Source organism: Protopterus annectens, chromosome 14.part0, assembly GCF_019279795.1.
Source record: "Protopterus annectens isolate FY-2018-M chromosome 14.part0, PAN1.0, whole genome shotgun sequence".
In the NCBI taxonomy this organism is placed as follows: domain Eukaryota; kingdom Metazoa; phylum Chordata; order Ceratodontiformes; family Protopteridae; genus Protopterus; species Protopterus annectens.
The window spans coordinates 1,055,352,450-1,055,373,604 of record NC_056748.1 but is presented as its reverse complement, the minus strand read 5'-3'; the positions used below and the strand labels follow the sequence as shown (position 1 = coordinate 1,055,373,604).

General features: G+C 35.2%; 1 protein-coding gene across 1 annotated transcript in view; it reads left to right on the top strand.

Moving 5' to 3' along the window:
• The window catches only part of LOC122789423, a 296,247-nt gene that overhangs the window by 148,319 nt on the left and 126,773 nt on the right, over positions 1-21,155 (top strand). The window lies entirely within an intron of this gene.

Genomic DNA, 21,155 nt, shown 5'->3' with positions numbered 1-21,155 from the left:
AACAATTAAATTAATAACAGTATATATTTCTTGGAGGTGCAGGCCAACACGGAAGGACTGTGGCTGACCAAGTTCGCAGATGACTGCAAACTGGGCGCCATAACTGACTCTCCAGCCGACACAAGCATCCTCCAAAAGGGCCTCATAGAAACAGACAACTGGTGCCAGAGCCCTGGCCTCAAGCTAAATGCCAAAAAGTGTATAGTCATCCCCTTTGGCAAAAACAAAGTGTCCACAAATTACCACATAGGTGGTAATCCATTAAGTACAGAAGTAATTAGGGACCTGGGGACCCAAGTTGATAGCAATCTCTCATTTGACCACCACGTGGCCAAAGTGGTTAGGAAAACATTTTATATAGCCCACCTAATCATGAAGGGATTCACATCTAGATCAAGGGAAGTCATCATGCCTCATCAGGCCCATAATTGAGTACAATGCCCCTTTTGGGATGTACCTTACCAGACACCTGCAGCAACTGGAAAGACCCCAAAAGTACCTCACCAAGAGGATCAAAGGGATCAAACAGATGCCATATGCTGCCCGGTTAAAGAAACTCCAGCTCTACTCAGTGGCATACCGCCTGCTCAGAGGCGATCTGTGCCTGACGTATAAAGCCATGTCCAACCTGGAATTAATGGACATGCTGCACCTCAGAAAATCCAAATCCCATCGAGCTACGCGCTCGAGAGACTTGAACCTCAGCACTGAAATAAATAGGACATGCTGGAGGGACAGATTCATAACCCAGAGGCTCCCTTCACTCTGGAATAAAATCCCAGTCCAGGTTAGGCAGAGTCCCTCATTGACTCTCTTCAAGAGGAATCTTGATGAGTGGATGGGAGATCATAGGTTTACACCGGGTATCACTTCTGTGTCACTGTTAGACAGAGGCACAGTATACTAACCTCAAAAAAGGGCATAGCAAAATTAATTTAAAATGGGTGGCGAAAGCAAAACACACTCTGGCTAGGCTTATAAATGCCCTAGGGCAGATAGTCTAATATGAACCTATGAACCTATAATCATCACCTGTTCTTTAAAAACATTTGCTGTTAATAGTTTCATTGAGACCTGGATAGCAGTCTGCTGTCAGTTTCAGCTGTCATTCAGCTTCTTTTTGTTCCAATCTATTTTGGAAGTCATCCCCTCTTAAATTCATATGTACACTGTCTAAAATGTAAAGCAAAAGCTTCTTGAAACCTAGCAAACATCAGAATGTTTATAATAGGTGTTTTTCACAGGTCTATATCACATGGTCGAAAGCTAGTAATAGCGAACGACCACAACTTCGAAAACATGGAACTCAAAGTTGCAATTGTGGGGGGCTGTGCCCCCCACACCCCCACTAAATATATATACCAACTCCGAGATTGCACTACAGTGAGGAAAGGGCAAACACCCCTATCTACACTGTAGTGCGACCTCACAATAACAACTTTGAGTTCCGGTGTTTTTGAAGTGGTGGTCGTTCACTATAATTAGCTTTCGACCACATGATATAGACCCTTTTTTCACAACCTTAGCTTTACTACCATAGAAATACTCTTTAGTCCACTTATGTAAAGACCTTGTGGTCATACCAATGTAAAATACAAAACAATATGAACGAATAACTGCATACACTATACCTTTAAAATGACAATTAAAATGTTCATAACTACAAAAGGGCCTGTCAATATGTGAAAAACATATACAAGATCCTTCATAAATGAATCGACATACAGAGCAAGAATTAAATTTTATGTTCTATATATATACACACACACACACACACACATATCTACATATATATATATATATCTATATATATATATATATATATATATATATATATATATATATATATATATACATATATATACATATACATATATATATATATATATATATATATATATATATATATATATATATATATACATATATACATATATATATATATATATATATATATATATATATATATATATATATAAGTATATAATATTTCTTATTTTGGGCTAAATCTTCAGGTAAATATGTTAATAGTGTTAGCCAGATGTTAGGTACTGTATCTGGGCCAGGGATTTTCCATTTGAGCTTTTCTTAATTTTGTTTCAATTTCTCTGGCTATTGCTTCATCCCATTTCATATCCTGTATGTTTGAACTTCTTACTGTTTCTTTTACCTTTTCTTTCCATTCAGCATCTTTGGTATGTTCCATAGGATCTTCATAAGTATTTCTCCAAAATGTGTATTCCTTCTTTTTTGGTGGTAATTCCATTCCTTTTACGTTGTTTCCAAATTCTTTACAAAACTTTTCTGTGTCATCAATGAATTGCTTATTTTGTAATTTTCCTTTATATTTATCTGCATACCTAAGTTTTTTTTTTGTCTGTGCTGATATCTTTATTTTATTATTTCCAATAATGTATGGTCTTGTTATGTTCTGATAGTGTGCATTGCTTTTATCACAGCTCTCTTTCTATATATTTTTGTTGATCTGTTCCATCTTCAGTACTCTTCTAACAGTGACACATTGTGTATTAATTACTTTATAGTTTTCCCTGTTCAAAACTTCCATGATGGCACTTAATTTCTTCCCTTCCTTTCCCTTATATGTGTTTTTGTGTGGCAAGGCTTTATCTGTTATTAATTTAGCTGCTCAGTAACATGTCCTATTTACTTCTGTTATATCACATGAATTTCTGTGAACAGTCTTGATTACTCTGTTCATTTGTCTTATCAGACTTCTAACATTTTGGGTCTTAATTACTTTTCATAATCTGTTTCTTTTATTGGACTCAATATGTCTATCTATCTCTATCAGATCAAGCAACTCTTCCCTTAGATCATTTTCTTCTAAACTAAGGGCACATTCTTGTGGTAATTCTACAGAAAGTTCCTGAATGTCTTCCTGTGACATTCTCCTTAGCTTCATCCTGTATCATCTGTTGCTCTTTCATATAGGAACTCACTGGCCAATCAGCCCAAAGCATTGACTGTGTCAGAGTTGCCACCATTTCCTGCTCCTTCCCTTACTGTGCAACTCCAATTGAATTTTTGTATTGGTTTCTTACCGAAGACTCCAAAGTTTCTCCATATGGCAAATTATCAGATGCTTCCTGTTCCACCAATTTCCCCTTAATTTGGAGACTCATTGTTCTATCTTACTGTGATGTTACCAGAGCTAGATTTTCTACACTAAATCATTCACTTCTCAGTTAATCCATAACTTCAGTTTCTATTTCTGTATCTTCTCCATTACCATTTTTTCTACTCACCCTTTGGTTTTCTTATTTTTTTGTACTGTAAAATTTTCCTTATCTGGATGCCTTTCTCTTCAAATATCTTTGGTAATGCTTTTTTGTACTGATTACTTTTGCTTTCTCCTTTGCATAAATATTGCACCATATTACATCTTTTTTTCTATCCCATGTCCATATTGCTTCTTCAGATGTCTTTTGATCCTCCTGTCTCTCATTACTTTGGGGACTCAATGTTCCATCATGCTGTGACAACTTGTGTTAGACACTCTACACTAAATCCTTTACTTCACAGGTATTCCATAACTTCAGCTTCTATTTGTGTAATTTCTGCTTTACGTATTTGCTGTTCTATGTTCCCTCTTTGTCATCTTATTTTTTGTATTGTGAAATCTCCATATCTGGGTGCCTTTGCCTATATTTGTCTTCAAATAACTTTGGAGCTGCTTTTTTGCATTGATTAGTTTGGCTTTTTCCTTGAATAAATATCTTACCATATCAGATCTCTTTCTTTCCCATGTCCATATTTCTTTTTTATACTTCTCAAAAATCTCTAGATTTTGCTGTTTATATTTTCACACTTTCTCAGTCACTTCTCTTTCCAAACAGCCTGTTTCTTTGTCCATATAATGTTTTTCATGAACCTATTGTATTAATGAGAACACATTTGCATTTGATGCTTCTGACAGTTTTTCCTTTTGCAAGTATTTTTCTTTCCTCCAATTTCTTTCTTAATCCTTTTGTATATCTTCTATCCAGAAATTTTGGGCTTTTTACATAATAGTAACAATACATAGTTTCTTTCTTGTCCTCAGTAGTCCACTCTTATCATCTTCATGGCTCTTTTTTGGCCTGTCAGTTTTTGTGTTTTTCGTGGACTACTACTTCCTTCTACCTGAGCCCTGAGGCTGGGCTATCCCCATTGTAGGAATGTTTAAATGTCTTGAAGAGTCTACAATGTAATTTTTCCAGTCCTGGCACTTGAGCAACTTGATTTCTGAGCATCCATTGGAATTGAGAAAGCAGGTGGACAATATATCTGCCAGCAGTAAGGAGACTGTGAATCTATGAGCTCACACTTTGCAGTTGGAAGCTACACTGTATGATATTGAGAAATGTGTCAGATGAAGTAACCTAAGAGAGATTGACCTAGTTTTTACAAGAAAAGTGTTTTGAAGTTTGTTAAAAGTGCCCCCCATTATAGAGGGAGTACACAGTCTGGTTTAAAGGCATCTGACAGACCTCAGACATTTTATCTTTCATTGCCTAGACTACAAAGATAGAGAGAATCCTTTAGGCTGTAAGGGCATGTAAAGATACAGCAGCAGAAGAATCCATAACAAAAGCAGTGGCGGCTGAACATAACAGATTGGTGAACTTGAGCAACTTGATTTCTGAGCAACAGATGGAACTTTCTTACCCTGTGAACTGTGAACCCAACTATTTTTTTTTTTTTTTTAACCTACTTCTGTCTATAATATATGCTACATATGATGCCAGGGCACTTCTATGGGCTATGCTTGTAAAGGCTCCAGGGCCATTAGCCTAGTACACACCTATGAATCTATCAAATACAGTCTACATAACAATGTTGTCTTGGTGAGATTTTGTAAGACCAGGGTCCATCTCGTGAAGCTACTCACTAAGACTTGAGGATGACTTAATTTCCAGTAATTCTACTCTCTTTTGCTGATTTTATCATATCTCCATTTGGACCCCATGTGGTGATTTTAATGATGTGATAGATGCTTGTCTTTCTTACTTACTGTCCATTTGCCCACCCCATGCTGACTTAACTATTTCATCAAAAGATCTTATATGATTTATATCCCAGTCTGCAGGTAGAAAGGAATCCACAATGCTGAGTGTTTAAAAAGAAAACTGCTGTTTTCCCTTTAACCAGTAATAATGTTTTCGGATATCTTAAGTATACACCTTTGAAATAAAAATAAAACCTGGGACACCAGGTAACCCTGGAATGCTTAGAAATAATTCCAAGAAAAACATTCTACTTCTAAGTAACGCCCTGGCAAAATTTGAACCCCCCCCCCCCAAACCAAGGGAACAGTACTGCCTAGATTCACAAGAACCTTCTGCACTCATGTATTTAACTATATAGAGGCAGCAGTACCTGAAGGTGACAAGGATGTTGCTCTGTTTGACATGTGGTAAAGTTTATGATGGTAGATGACTATATCACACCAAAGTGTCTTATCTATCTGTTGATGAATGTTAAGTTCCCTTAACTGGGTATATGAGCTGTCATTTGTTCTGTGAAGGAATAGCAGTTCAAACAGGATTGAATCTTTCATGTGAGAGGCTAGACAGATATCTCCATGGATAAATCTGTAAGAGAATGAGTAAAGAGAGAACTTCCAGTCTGTTTTGACATGTAAGATTTTTGATGGCACTGACTTTTTAGTTATTAATTTCTGAGGTCGCTCAAGGTGGTTCATATGTTTAGATAAATAAATGCCAGAGGGTACATTATATTCAATAATTGGTCTAATGAGATGTGAGTGAAAGGGAATTAAGACTGTTTTGGATATAGAGGAGATGCCTTTGGAAATTAAATAAACAGATAAACGGATTTCTGAACTAGAGCTGAGACATGATAGTCAAACAATATGGAATTATCAACAAAAGTGCCTAGAATCCTGTATGACATTGCTGGACTGGATGATGAGGAAAAATGTTTTGTTTACCAAAATGACCTATGCTACATCTTTTTCACATTTAATTTGAGGCCAATGTCTTTACACCATTTGCTAACATTGTCTAACCCATGTTGGAGCAAATGTGAATCAGTCAAAGATGCAATAATAACACCACATTTACAGTTGTCTGCAAACTTAGATAACTACAGGTAAGGATGGTTGTCCAGGAGGGAGTGAGCCTAAAACTGAGTCCTGTGATATACTGCTGGCAAGTTTTTTGCTTTTTGATGTATCACCTAATCAGACGGATTCTGAAAGACAACCTGTTAGCTATCCACCACACAATGTAAGAATTTATATTCAGATTTACAAGTCTGTCAATAATGGTTGTATGGGGAATGGTGTCAAAGGCCTTGGCCAGGTCCAGGTATGCTGTATGCCCTGCATAACTGCTATCCACGTTTTCAGCTATTTTTTCAGAGAAATTAATGATGCTAAAAGAAACAGGACCATCCTTTCATAAAGCCAAATTGGTGAGGGTCCAAGGCTAAAAAATGTTCAGCTACTAGACAAAAAAATCAAATTTATTGAAACAGTTTACAAAAAAATTAGTACAACCAACTAAACCATGACTCAGTCATAGTAATGAGACCATACATCTACAAAAACATACAGTGGTACACCATGTTTTAGTCATTCTGTTAGATTCTGCAGAAGTTATACCTCAAACGTTGTTACATTTTCTTAGTGAAACCATATCTTACAATGTATCCAGTTATGGCTGTCACAGTTTGTAGTTTTGCTACAATGTTTCAATTTGCTCCAAGTTCATTTCAAGTTGCAAAATTAAACAAATGACATAAAATGTTGCAAAGCTATGCAGCTGCTGCAAAATGACATTACTTAGTTAGAAAGTTATTTGTATGACTAGCCACCTGAAAACTTTGTATGTACTTCCTAGTTTCCAACACAAAACAGGCATGCATTCTGAGTTTCAGACTCATGTTTGCAATACATAAATAAAAAACTATTGTTGGAGCTTATGCAATCTGAAATTTGTTTCTTCCAATGCAGGCAATGGAATTGGTAGGATTTTTTAATTTATCTGCTTTGCTAAAGGGTGGGGTTGTGTCTTCATGCTCAGTATATATGCTAACAGTAATGTTACAATAGTGTGAAGTAAATATAAAATTTTGTTTATTTTCTTAATTGCATTTGCTCTTCACACTAAAGGAAAATTGCATAATCTGAAATTGAAGAATTCTTTGCTCACTGGGGGAAAAATATCTGAAAAGTTCTTACAACTGCCAGCCTTCTGTCTCCAGATATGGAACACTACCTCTAATTGTTTGTGTCTTTCGGCTTTTCCCGGTTAAGGGTCGCCATAGCGGAACTCTGGTCCGCTAATGATTGGCAATAGAGTTTTACGTGCTGGCTTGCTGGGCCTAACGCACAACCTTCAATGATGGAACACCCGTTAAACTCCAATGATGTGGAAAAATAGGTAAATCTGGAACACATACCAACAACTTTAATAAGGAAGCTCATAGTACGACTAAAAGTGGTAAAAACATATCTATTGGCGATTTAATATAATTCAATATTATTTTCCACTGATTATTTTATATAGAAATTCTAATCAGTGAGACCCTTTCAATGTGAACAGTATAAGACAAGGAATTTTTAAGATTAAAAATGAGAAATATTCGTAATTAGGCACAGTGAAAGGTATGGGAAATTGTATATCATTTGCATTTCTGTCTGATTATACATCTAATTGCCACAATTCTTCAACTTAAAAGGTCCAGCATAAGCTATGTATTTGATCATCTGATATGAAGCCATATGTGTGTGTGTGTGTGTGTGTGTGTGTATATGTTTTCTCAACCTCTTTGTTAACGCAAAAAATCTGGACAGAGCCAAAAAGATGGGGGGGGGGGGTGGCAAAGTCACCAAAAATAGGTACAGATTTTAATTATTGCTATTATAAACTTAGAAAGTTGCTAGAATAACAGATGTTACATTAGTATGCATTTTCTGAAGTCTGAAACTCAAATGTGTGTCATTATGTAATGACTTCAATTCTCACTGTTTTGTGAGAAAATCACATATTTTATGATGACCAGACCAAAAAGGCATAAATCTGGACATTCTGTGAAAATCTGGAAAGTTGAGAGGTATAGTGTGTGTGTGTGTGTGTGTGTGTGTGTGTGTGTGTGTGTGTGTGTGTGTGTGTGTGTGTGTGTGTGTGTGGACAGCTGTGCATTTGATGAGATGCACTTTTACCAAAGCCATACCTATGTCTGGCTGCATATCTATATAAATCTCTGCTTAACTATTGAAGTGTGCAAGCACTGAAACATAGGTGTTTGATGTCACCACTTTGAAAATATAGCTACTAAATATACCTACCAAAAAACAAGCACATCAAAAGAACAACTGAGCCCTGTACCCGGTCAGACTTTACTGGTAAACCAATAAATAAATAAGTTAGAGCTTCCTTAAATAAATATAATTATTCATCATGGAGAATACATGAAAATAAACCCATGACATCTACTGTCAGAAAAGTTAAATTGTCATCTGACAACTCATTATATTGCTCAAAATATTCAGAGTCATTTTGTAAACAGGTGCAATTATCGCAGAAGAGGGTTAACATTTTAGATATGTATAATGGGTGTAAACATGGGATAGTCAATATCTTTATGCACCTTAGGGTTGCAAAAAAGTAATGGTACAATAAAGTCATTCAAATAAAAATATGCAAATCTTATTTGAGAGAAACTTGCATCTAATAGTTTAGCAAGAATAAATCATGTCTCCTATAAACCATATTATAGTTACTTATGCATATAATGTATGTACTGTTGCCTCCTTGGTTTTATTAAATTAGAGCTCCTATATTATAGTTACTTCCTAAAATAACCCCTCCTAATAAACACCTGTGATAGATAAGGACAAAATTGGGTTGGATTATATGGCTAGGCTCACAAAACCCTGGTGGTTGTTAGACTAGCATATAACTGTGAACCTATAAATTTCATTTATTGATACTGACTCATATTTATCTTTGTCTTGTAATAACAAACATTTCACCTATCTATGTGATGGTATCTACAATTACAAGTCCCCCACTCTTATCTGGTTTCATCACACAATATTCTTACTCAGAATATAATACTGACTTCTCTAAAGTTAAATTATTGATGTACCATGATCTATTATTTCTAAAAGTATCATAAATTTCTCACTCACAAATCCCTCTCAAAAGCTAAAATTAAAGATTTAAAGACGGATTATAAGTACTTTTCTCCTAAATCTAATAGCTGAATAGAAGATCCCTCAGCTGTTCATGATTTGAAATAGCAAGATTTGACTTACTAAAAAAAATTTAAGGTCTCTAAGGGTATTTGCCAAATTGTCCCTTTTTATATACAATCATAAACTTTTTATCAAATAATTTAAAATAAATTTCTGTAAACTCCAGGGCATCACAATTATGAATGCTGCACCCATTTGTATTGAGGTTAGATGCAGTCGTGGTTTCTAACAATCTGAAAAGCTCCTAATCAATGCTCCTTGTCCTCCTTCTACAACACCTTCCTCTCCACCTCATCCTCTTGTACCTTGTTTTGTTATTGTGTGTACTAATAGTAATCTCTCTGCCCTACAGGACTGAAAAGTTTATTAATCCCTTTTATCCTATCCTTTTGGGTCTGCAGTGTTGGGAAAACTCTAAAGGATTATTAATTTCAGACAGGTCATTACCCTGAATGACTTCTCCATTATAACTTTCATTGTTCTGTTCAGTAATATTGACTGACCCTCCACTACCAAGCACTCTGTTCACTTTTATACCATTGTCTTTTTTGTGTAGAGAAAGAAACAGGGTAAACCTTACTGCCTTCATATTCCCTGGCAGCTCACTCTATTTTTTCTTTTTTCTTATTGTTATCTGAACACATTCTTGATGCACCTTATCAAAAATATTATTATATTTATTGTTGAAAGAATGAAAAAGTAAATAATTTTTAATGCTTCTATCTAAAACATTAATGCCTTTAATCAATTCATCCATTCCATTTGCCTGATGTTGCCCTTAATAACAGTTCATAGTTGTGCCTGTCAAACATATCTACAAGTTCTTGGTGGAAGTCTGAATCAACCACTATTCCACCGAGAGATTTCAATGTTTTTAAACCACACAGAACTTCTTCACATTGATACATGTTGTCCAGTTGTAGTCTTCTAAAATGAGTCAACTTTTTCTCAAAAGTGTCCAGCTGTTTTTGTATTGAACATCTGTCTTTGTAAATATCTTTTCCTGAAAACAAATGTTTTAACTTACATTTGGATCTCTATTCTGGTTAATATTGACAGCAGCCTTACAGAAACTGGTCTGGCATTTGAGTAGGCTAAATTTATTAACGACATTATCAAATTATTAATTGCAAGTGCCTGTAGCTCAATTTTACACTCTTTTCTACACCAGATGGGTTACGTAAGATTAATAGAATTCTCTTCACATGGTACTGTTTTCCAAGTTCTCTACCGAAAAATGAGAATTCTCCACAAGTTGCATTAATAATTTAGCCAGCTGTGTCAACTCAACTGTGAAATCCACAAGATCAGTGACTTAATATTCTCTGTTCTCCTCACAACTGAAACCAGCTAAAAGATCCTGGGATTCCATGGATTCCAATGGACAAATAAACTCTGATGGCAAACATTAATAGTTTGCCAAAAACACCACTTATGATCCATTAACCAAAACATAAAAATCCACACAAAAATGTATCTCTTATCATTCAACTCTGTGAGAAATGTGAAAAAATGTTAACAGTGATGTTGAGTCACAACCAATTTAATAATTTAGCATGTATAAAATAGCTATATATGAAACAATATTATCAAGCATAAACTTATTTAAATAAGTAGATGTAAATGCTTATAGTAACTTACCATTGTTAGCTATACTAATATGTATTATTTTTAAAACACCTAGTAGTATCTACATCTTAGTAGTACATAATCATAAAATAATATTAAGTGAAATATATTCATTTAATCTGGAGAACATGGAGATATGTTTACACTTTTGTTCAATTATTTTTTATTTAGTATATGATGTAATAGAGGAGTTGTTTTGATTGTCTAGGAAATATCATATAATTAACTGAGATTTTTTTAAACTTGGTTAGCAAGTTTATTTATTACTTCTGATGAAGTCCAGTGTAAATGAATGTGAATAGAAGCTCTAAACTAATAAACTGGTTGTGACTCATTATCATGGTAATCATTTTTTTTTTGCATTTCACACATGGTTGAGTGTCAGGATATCTGTTTTTGTGTGGATTTTCAGTTAATGTCCTAACTGATTTTTGAGGAGAAATTATTAAATTACATATTTCAAGACTGTTATCTTTAACTCAGAAACATATTAAAAACATGTTCCTTATATATTCACTAATCTACTATGCATTTAATATACTATCTGAAGTATCTATGCAAGCTGTGAGATTATATAAAGCCATTTTAATCTGTCACTTTTTATGTGAATGTCTACTAAATATCAAATGATTAGATTTGTTGTCAATTAACTTACAAACCATTTTCATTAAATTACTATACAGTAAATTAATATGGCAGCCAGATGTTCTATTATCACGATAATTATATTAACTTTCAATGTTTACCTGTCACAAATAATCTATGCATAATGTTACAATATTAAAACAAGCCACAAGACCTCAGAAGAGGTCAATACCAGCCATTTTTTGGTAGATAAACCCCAAAACACCTTTTCTCCATGCGGCTGATACAAACATTTGTTAAAGCTATCTATATTACTATCTAATCTTACAATAATAAAAAGAGAATTCCATTATAATATATATGGAAAAAATCCATTCCCATCTTAATTTTCACATTCACTAAATCTACCAGTAACTGATTATTCCTCCTTTCTTTGCCATGGTTCAGAACTGAAGCACAGTGAAGGTACATTGCAATTGTTCATTCCTAAAGAATAGTTCACATCCTAAAAATCTGAAAACAAATGAGTAAAAATGTATACTTTTAAGTTTTGCCTCATATTTCAATCCCTCCAGTCATCTTTAGTGTGTTGTGAAATATGTTTGAACTTTTTCTAGTTTTAGTGTATCAACCCAGAAATATATACAGAAGCCCATAGCATGGATCTTGTAATACATTTAACAACTAAGAACCAAAATGCAAAAGAAACACTGAAGCCAAACACCACTCAAGAACAGAATAGGTCCAGAAACGAAGACCAGCCACACTGGAGTAAAGTCCACAAAGTTTATTAATCCACAGATACAATATGATTAAGTGCTTTTGTATATGTACTTCATCAGAATCACAAACACATATAGCACCCAGCACTTTCAAATCCCCACCCTTAAGTCATTATCCAATAAAATTAATGGAAGCATTATTCAATCCATAGCATAAAAGGGGCATAACCATAAAAAGTGTATGTAACCTAACTTTAGCCTTACATTCTCCTCAAAGCATTTGTTAAAAATAATTAATATTCAACACACTTAAATACAAAATTCCTAAAAATATCAAAAATAAATATATATAGGTACATATATTAATACATGGGTATATAAATATAAAAGTGTATAGATATAAAAAATGTACAAAAGTTTGTAAATATATAGAAAACATGTTTGAATGAAAATAGCCTGTAATTGTTAGTTAAATATTTACACCACATATGATTTCAACTTTAAAACACTGGTAATGGATGTACTATCATTCAGGCTGGGGAAGGTGGTGGCATCCAGTCTTAACTGCCAGCTGAGCTCCTTGGTTTCCAAGAGATCTTCCCAAGGTCCAGTCCCCCAAGATCTCTTTGTACACATTCCAAAACAAAGATGTTAAAACTGTGATCTTTATACTCCCCTGTGTGCTTGGCCAATGTATTTTTGGTATCACCATTCCTGATATACAGACCATGCTCATACATGCGTTCCTTCAATTTTCTCTTAGTTTTTCCCACATAGAAACACTGGCATTTCAAGCACCCGGCCACATATACAACCCCCACTGAATTGTAGTTACTATGGACCCTTGAAAAAATGGTAAAGTGATTCACTGTTACCCTATCTCCCTCCAAAACCATTTTACATTGGGCACAGTTACCACATTTATAAGTACCCCATTTTTTACAAGTGTATTCCAACCCAAAGTCAATGGCACCCTGCTCTAAGTTGTTTTTCAAAGTTTTCCCCCTTCTAAAAATCACCTGAGGTTTTTGGTTTGCCACTATGCTTAATTCTTTAAAGTTAGAAAAAATATGCCAGTGTTTATGAATGATATTTCTATTTCAGTGGATGAATGGAACTGTGATATTTGAGAACATCAGTAACAATATACAACCTTTAACTTTCAAAAATGCTTTATCTTCATTTGAAAGAAGCATTTTCAAGTCCAAGAAGTTGCAACTTGAAAATGCTTACCTATATTTATACACTTTTATATTTATATACCCATGTATTCATATATGTACCTATATATATTTATTTTTGATATTTTTAGGAATTTTGTATTTGCTAAGTGTATTGAATATTAATTATTTTTATCAAATGCTTTGAGGAGAATGTAAGGCTAAGGTTAGGTTACATACACTTTTTATGGTTCTGCCCCTTTTATTTATTGGATAATGACATTTAACAACTACTTTGTTTAATTTCAAACATATATATGATTTCTCAGTCAGTTAATATTTTCTGTTGCTTCTTCATTTATCATATACTCTTACAGTTTCTTATTTCTTCTTTCAAATTGTAAGTGCTGGAATGTCAGTATCTGATTTTTATTTTCTTCGATGACACCATAGTCCAATTATCCTTATTGGATGTTCTCTTAAGTGATGACAGTGTCCATTTCCTTGACTCACAAAAACAGCCATGGCTTCTAGTATTAAATATTTTGGCTCCTGATGCCAACTGCATTTTTATTTTTGCAGAAAAAAATAATTTGAGGTTTTACATTCTTTTTTTTTTCTCTCAAATTTTTCACCAAAGGCCAGGCAGCTTTCCTTTGTTTTTACTGTTTTCTCTGAATAGTCATGATCAAATCTGAGTATTTGAACCACGTTTTATGAGAATGCGGCTCCATGCAGATCTCAGTACTAGTTCCTTGTTGAAATATGACTGACATTTAACTGCAGATCTTGGTCTTTCATTCCCTTTATTTGCAGATCTTGGTCTTTCATTCCCTTTATTTGCAGATCTTGGTCTTTAATTCCCTTTATTTGCAGATCTTGGTCTTTAATTCCCTTTATTTGCAGATCTTGGTCTTTCATTCCCTTTATTTGCAGATCTTGGTCTTTCATTTCCTTTATTTGCAGAGCTTGGTCTTTCATTTCCTTTATTTGCAGATATTGGTCTTTCATTTCCTTTATTTGCAGAGATTGGTTGTATAACTTAATGAGCCCTCTTGATGCTGCAAGTAAGGTTTTTCAGCCAATTTAGGTGTTTTGGGAATCCATGTCATCAGAACGCTTACCATATCATTTGCATAAATTGTGATATTATTTCATCTTCCTCAGTTTTCCAAGCCCTATACCCTCTCCATTAGCCATATATGTTGTTTTAATAGAAATACTCGTTGATGTCTCTCTTCCTTATCATCCAATTCACTTAAAACATTTCCAATATCTTGCTCTGTGGTGCTTATTAGTTAATGTTGTTTTATACAGTTTTGTGAAATAGTTCCTTTTGTCTCACATAATTCTATTTTTGTTGTTCTTTCTTGCATTGATGCTGTATATCTTTTCTTAAGCCAGATTCTCTTTGTGACAGTTTACTCAAGTTCATTCTGTTAGGCAATTCACTCAGTTTTTTCACTCATTCAAAGGATGCAACTTCTTTTAAATTATATACCTTCAATAAAAGAACAGTTTTATTTGTTCATTCACTATTTGTTCACCAGGTAAGTGGACTGGTCTGCTGACCCTTTTTAGCCATGACCTGAGCTCAAAGAGCAAACACAATCTTTCAATCAACATTATTGTATACAAAATGAGTATATGCAAATAGAGTAACATTAAAAGATCCAGTCAGAGTGCATTGATAAAAATATATATACAAAATGCAAGCAAAGATGTGCATGTCTATAATATACACTGGAATCACACATATAATACATAAATTCCTATATACATGTGAAATATTTCTGTATAAGATGCCACATTAAGAGGATGAGACGTATATTAAATGTATTCTAGTATTCATGATATGGACTGATAAGTTACCTAACCATTGTCTTGGAAGTAGTTGCAGGTAGATTCAGTAAAAGAGATGATCTTTATGTGCTTCTTTGAAGCTTTTAATGTCTTCTAAATTACCAATGTCAATAAGCTGGTGGTTCCAGGTTGCAAGTCCCAGTCTAGAGAAGGCTCACTCACCTACAGCAGTTTTAAATCATATGTTTAGAACTGGTATGTTTAGAGACTGAAACAGGTGTCCTGCATACTTCTGAGTACATATGGGTTGTTTTGTAAAGGTAGTTTCACTCTTAAAGGGGGGCAGTGACCATACAAGCACCTTGCAAATTAGAATACTTCAAACAAAAGTGGCCCTATGAGGCACTGAAATCTATTTGGAATTTTTTAGCAAATTACAATGGTGTATATGGGTGTCTGCTAATAGAATAAATCTGCAGAATTTATTCTCAGCAGTCTGTATTCCATGAGTATTATGGGTTGAATGCATAATGAGAAAAGGAAGGCCATATTCAAGACTGGGTATTAAGATATTTTTAGCAATAGAACTGGGAGCAGCAGTTGAAAGGAAGTGACTAATCTTGTAACATAGTTTTAACTGAGCAAAGACATTATTAGTTACAAAATCTGTATGTGTGGAAAAGGAAAGGTAAGGGTCAAGTATTAGATGGAGGTACATCTTTTCAGTGACATTAAGTATTCTGCTCTCGTTAAGATCTGTTAAGACCAATTCATGTTGTCCTGCTTTATCCAGTAGGTCCTACAACTGCTGTCTGAATGCACTCTTTTCCTCACTATTGCAACCCTGCTGTGAGGCACAGGCTGGGATTATGAATAGTACGTTGTTCTTATACTGGAGTTTGATTGCCATGAGTCTTTTACTAATTCTGATGGCAACTCTCACCATATTTCCAACACCATTCTATCCTGTCCTCCACATGAGTAGTACACTCTGGATCTCAAGCCAAGTGGCTTTGCTGCACTACCCTTCCATCTTGTTTCCTGGATACATAGGATGTGCAGCCTCTTCCTTACTATCATGTCATCCACTTCCAAGCTCAATCCTGTCAGTGAACCTACACTAACCTACTTCATATTTTGCAGGTTGAATTAACATGCATCCAGCTTTTGCTCAACAGAGCTATCCCAGGTAACCCAAGCTTGGTAACTGGACACCAGCCAGCCAGTAGTTTATTGATCCAGGGCTGCTGGGCTTTATGATGCGCACACACTGGCCAGTAGGGGTACATATACCCCTCTCACCATTAGCATGGATCCATGGTGTAGGTCAGAGTAGCAGCTAAAAAAGCATATATGCTGATGAAGGGGGGAGAGAGCCCAGCTTAAAGTCTAGTGTTTTGTTTCTATACTGTGTTTTTTTTTTGAGATTTTTTTTTTCTTTTCGTTGTTCAGTAGGTCAGAGTAGCCCAGGTCCTCAACCTACTTACTGCCGACAGATACCAATGCCCATTTGGCAAAATTAATCAGCAATATTAAATCACCTAGAGCATTATTTTCCATCATCAATTGACTAGCTCTGCCACAGCACATAGTCTGTGATCTGCATTTTCCTATCTTGATACTGTGCACCACAGTACATGCTCAAAGAGTTTGACCTATAGGGCACAATCTAGAGTATGTGGTACTGCCCATAAATAAGCTCACAAGCTATCCATTCTTGGCTGAGTTATAGATAAAAATGCTCAGCATGTTTTTCACATGAGGCAGGAACCCTACAGAGACACAGGGAGAACATGCAAACCGCATTAAGGTATTGGCTGAAGGTCAGAACAGAACCTTGCACCTTGTGCATGGGAGGTAAACATCTTAACCATTATGCCAACTGTAGTCAGAATACAATATTTTATTACTTTCTACACTTATTTGGTTCATTCTCACGTGTTTTTAGTTACATTTTCCTGATAATATAAATGATTTTCTGAAGATTTTTTTCAAAGTGCAGTTACTCCATCATCATCTTCTGTTTTATTACTTTTCTGTGGCAACCCAGTGTTGCATATTTTGAACAATGGGAGTTTAGTGCTATTAACTCATACATCATTGACTTGTATTTCATCACCCAAACCATTCTCTCATTCTCTGCCTCAGGAAGACTTGTACCATCTCCATTGCATGGTGGGGGGGGGGGGGGGTAGCTGACACCACATTTAATGTCTTCTTTCCATCTCTGCAGTGGTTCTAATACAATGAGCCTATGTAAGCTTCTGCTACCTGTTCTGGTAGTCCCTAATGACCTCATCATATAAAATGTTTCCTGCAATTCTGGAATTTCAATTAGAGAAGCTATAATAACCTTCCATTGGTTAGGAAGGGACAAATAAAAGGTACTTGTATACACTTTTACTGATATTTGTTGGCCTCCCTGGCTATGCGGGTATTATGGCCATCTATGCGAGTATTATGGCCATTTACTAAGCCTCATTATACTCTAACAATCTGAGCCCCCTACTAGAATACTCCTCATTCTGGTATTGTGTGCCAGAGGTGTTAATCCCATCCCATCCATTGTCATTCACCACAATGAATAAACTACCAATATTAATGGAGCAACGGTTAGCAATAAAGTTGAAAACTGCTCTAGTAAACACTAGTAGCACAAATAATAGATGTGCATTAGTTGACACCTGGTTGATGCTTAATATGTTGGGTGTTGTAGCTATTATAGAAGCAAAGCTAACAGGTGATGCATGCCTCTTTGTTTATATTTCCCAGAAATATTAGATGTCTGTAGATAATAGACTATGGAGAACAATTGGGGTGGTGTAATGTTTCTTATCAGAATTCTATCTCAGAAGTTAATTAACTTTAGGTTACCCCTCATCATTTATCTATCTCTGTCTCTGGCTATCTATGTATGTAATCCCTTTTCAAACTTTGCAAGTGTATTCTCATTGCTGAAATTTATTTATTTTGCAATTTGTCTTTCTCACTGTAGCCTTGCTTAAAAGGTTCTCTGGTCAAACTTTTCTACACTTATACCTATCAGCTATCAGAATGCATGATGAATGATTAGTATATGCAGTATCTAATTATGTCTCACTGTAGCTATGTTTCTTGTTTTAACCTGATCAGTGCTTGATCAGTTACCTACGTGTTGAAAGTCACCTATGTCCCTATGGAAATCGTCCATGCTGATTCCTTTCATAGCCTTCCAGATAAATGTTTTTAGGCATATGGGTCAATAGTTGTAGTTCTGCATGTTACCAGATTGATGTGCATTGCACAGCATACAACATTTGATATTACATTTTGTACTGCAATTGATATATGTGTGGAACAAGTACTGAGACATGAGGGTTTCAGTGCTTGGGGGTGGCAACAGATAAATGCATTGTAAATATGTGACATATTGTTAGATGGGGCCCACAGTTTTAATGTTTACACAATAGTATTATCATGAAAGGTCCAAAAGTGATTTGTTGCAAGCATTTTGTAACAGGGTATATTACTATTTTGTATCGTGGCCACCCAGGAGCTGATTCTTCCAAAAGAAGGGTAAGAGTATTAGTATTTTGGCCTTCTATGTCAAGGGACATTGAGAGGACTACATGAAAAGAGACATAGAGGAGTCTCTCATTTTGTAGCCCAGGAGTATCCTACCCTCACCAGAATGATGCCACAATACAGAGACAAAAATGATCAGCTTTAAATTGGCTTAATTACTGGTGTCATTTCTAAGGGGATCAATGGTCTGTCCTGGGATGACAGATACCCACACCTCCAGGTTAGTGGCATCGCATCGGCATTGATTGGACATCAGGTAATACTTTCATCTTGTTCTGTTTGTAATCGTACAAAGCCACATCAACAGAAAGAACCACTTCAGCTAAACCAGATTTCTGAAGTACCTTGGTCGACAGTAGCTACAGACATTTTCGAGTGGAATGGTCAGCATTACTTGATGTTAGTACACTCTTATTCAAAATGGTTTGAGACTTACCTACTTCCTAATCTAGCATCCAATACTGTCATTACTAAAATGAAGCACCATTTTGCAGTCCATGGTAATCCACACAGTTATTTCTGACAATGGTACACAGTTTACAAGGCAGCAGTTTAAAATATTTGCTGAAAAATGGGACTTTACTCATGTTACAAGTAGCCCTGCATATCCACAGTCAAATGGTATGGCAGAACATGCAGTTCAAAGTGCGAAACAAGTACTAGGGAAGTTGAAATGAGACAATAGTGATGTTTTCTTGAATTTCTTGAATCTCAGAAATGTTCCTTATGATAAACATCTTGGTTCACCTGCACAGACTTCTGTCAAGACACACCAGAACCACATTACCAATCAATAGTAAATTATTGGTTCCATGTGTTAAGAACGACAGATCAGTGAAAGCCCATCTGTTGAGGAAGCACTTATCCAAAAAGTCCTAGAATGACAATCCATCAATTACCAGAATGGGGGAGATAGTAAGGATGCAGACGACGAAAAGTTTTGATTAGATTGGCGTCGTGAAGAGTGTACATCCAGAGCTGAGATTGTACATTTTAGAATCAATAAAAAAGAACCTCAGAGGGTCCACAATAAAGCTTAAGGGTAGCTGTTTCTTCCAGTTATTTATTGAAAGTTTTCACTCCACAGGGTAAAACAGTACAGCACATAAGCATATTAACAATCTATAGAAACAGTACGTTTTCATTTTAAAGCTTCATCGGATGTGGGCTGGTTAACACACTACAGGTATTTAAAACTTTCCAATCAAAATTAATCCAGTCAAAACACATCAATCAAAACACATCAATTAAGTTGGTTAAGGCTGATTTAAAAAAAACATTAAACCCAAGGTAAAGGTGATCAAAAACAGTGTAAATAATGTATAAAAAGTATGCTAAATGTATAAAACTGTAAAATCTTCCATTAAATGTTAGTTGACAAAAGAACTATTGATTCATTTAGACTACTATTTTTTTAAAATTGATGCACCATCATAATAGTAATGTGAATTAAAAAGAGAAGGCCATGATAAACTTGATTATAACACCATCTTGTGGTGAAATCCAGTACATGGATTTGAAAAGGCATTCTAGGACTTTTACTTTGTCACTTGTTTAAAACTTGTAAAAAAACTAATACAATAATAAAAAGTTAATACAATAATAAAAAATTGTTTACATTGTGAATAAGAAGCCCAGTATAATAAATAAATATATAGTTAATACCTTATAAATATTCATTAAAAAACTCATTATTCCTCTGTTAAAAAATTCAACAGAGCAAACAAAGATGTAAATAAATAGGTAAATAGAATGAAACAACAGTACGAAAATACAAAAACACATATTCAAGGGCTTTACAATTTGGCAGCTCTTAGTTTAAGAAGAGGGGCTATCGAAATACAAACATTTAGCCCTGGCCACCTATTAGCTTACAAAGTTACTTGCCACCAGAACTCTCTATATTTGAATGTTTCTTCCCTTTCTCTTCTGTAAGTCTACCCGATATACCCCACTGATGTCATCATTCACTGTTGCCAACCATTGAAAACAAACACTGAGGGAGTGCCTGCACAATGTGAATATCCCTACATGGTTCCAATTTATTGGAATTCAGCAATTTTGATGAGTTCAGACCTCATTTGCATCTTCACCATGCTGACAGCCCTGAATCTACAGGGTTGGCAACCATGTAGCCAGGGAACTGAAGGGGGGCTGAATGTTGAACACACAAGGGAGGGTATTACTTTTGTCATATATCTGCACAGAGGAGTACTGTTTTTGAGACATTATGCCTGTATTTCGTCACCTACATACTGCATATGCTTGCATACCACTATGAATAGCCTATTTCATGGGGTTTACACTTTAAGCTGTATGCATTAGTTACAAGTGTATTCTTCATTTGGGGATGGGGGAGTGTAGCTGCATTTATGTCATGGCACTTAAAAGGATATGTTGCTATTGTTACTCTCCTTTTGTTGCATTCACTCTGTATAGAACTGGAATTATGTGTCTGCTGTT